This window comes from Anneissia japonica, unplaced genomic scaffold (genome assembly GCF_011630105.1).
Source record: "Anneissia japonica isolate Jap-2015-1 unplaced genomic scaffold, ASM1163010v1 scaffold9290_len831353_cov190, whole genome shotgun sequence".
Taxonomy (NCBI): domain Eukaryota; kingdom Metazoa; phylum Echinodermata; class Crinoidea; order Comatulida; family Comatulidae; genus Anneissia; species Anneissia japonica.
This window is the reverse complement of record NW_022745682.1, coordinates 285,074-286,419: the sequence shown is the minus strand read 5'-3', so window position 1 is coordinate 286,419 and position 1,346 is coordinate 285,074. Positions and strand designations below refer to the sequence as shown.

General features: G+C 31.1%; 1 non-coding gene across 1 annotated transcript; it reads left to right on the top strand.

The window, feature by feature from the left end:
• The first annotated feature begins 265 nt into the window (after window positions 1–265).
• On the top strand, window positions 266–355 carry Trnar-ucu. The gene is given in 2 exon segments: window positions 266–302; window positions 320–355. It is a non-coding gene; the product is annotated as a tRNA-Arg (tRNA).
• The last annotated feature ends 991 nt before the right edge of the window (window positions 356–1,346 follow it).

Sequence of the window (1,346 nt, the reverse complement as noted above, 5' to 3'; positions counted from 1 at the left end):
ATTTATGAATATTCATTAGTAGGCCGTTGCTGCCAGTTAATAATTTTGAACATATTGCAGACAGAAAATTGATTTAATAGTCTAATAGTAATAGTTTAATAGTATAGTAATCATGTAGAATTGTAGGTTTTGTTTCACATGGTTCTAACAGAGGTACAATGTAACAAAAATCGTTAGTCCCGTAAGTTGCAGTAAAAGATTTGCTCTGTTGAATCCACTTTTCACCTTTTTTAGGTATGCTTATTTAGGCGTCACTTTCTTGTGTGTCTCCGTGGCGCAATGGATAGCGCGTTGGACTTCTATTGTAATTACAGACGGCATTCAAAGGTTGTGGGTTCGAGTCCCACCGGAGATGTAATTTTTTAAATCTACAATCTAGCTTTCTTTTTTGTTATAGTGCCTTGTAAAACTATTTCATTCATGTTTTCGTTTATCTATGTATTTTTTATCTACTTTATATTTTGTCTATTTTTTGTATGAAAAGGATAGTTAGATTAGAGGAAACACTTATTATAGGAAACACTTTTTATACAGTTTCACTCGTACAGAAATAGAAATCTATAAAAACTAATTGAAAAATAACCTAAATCAATTAACAGATTGTATATTTAGGCCTATAAGTTATAGCCTATTAAATTTCAATTGAAAACTCTAAAGAAAAATACTTTCCTCATCAATAAACGCACCCTCGCTAGCGTTTAGATTTGAATGGAAATTGATTTAATTAAAGATACTCCTTTTATGATAAAATCTTATAAAACCCATTGAACAATAATGAATTAAAAATGATCACATAAAATATCAACTTCAGTTTTTTTTATATTTTATTCTAATTAAGTAACTTTTGTTAGACCAAATGACAGAAAGCAGGTACCGGTACGTACTATGCTTTTTTCATTTTATTTATTTTCTCTAAAAAATGAAGCCTTGTAAAACAAAGCAAAAATTACAATTGAAAACGGTGTTGAGATACCAAAAAAGTAAACCGAATTACTATTAATGTTGGTCTCCCTAATGATTACATGATTTTAAAGTTTAAACAAAATTTAAAAACTTGAAAATGATTGACAGTTGCAGTGACAATCTTCTCCATAGTAATTTGCTTTGTCCAGTGTTGAACGATATAATTATCGTTAGCAAGATTTAGGCCTAATCATACGAAAGTACCAATTCCCAATGTTGTTGCACAAAGTAAAATTAAGATTAAAACTGGGATTAAAAAGCAGCGTGGATGCTGCATGCGTCCAATCGCGCGTAATTCTGTCGTCACCCAATCAGGAACAAGTGATGCGGTTCCGCTGCTGTGCCGCTTCGTTTTGAATTTTATGATTTAAGCTTGCGTAAAA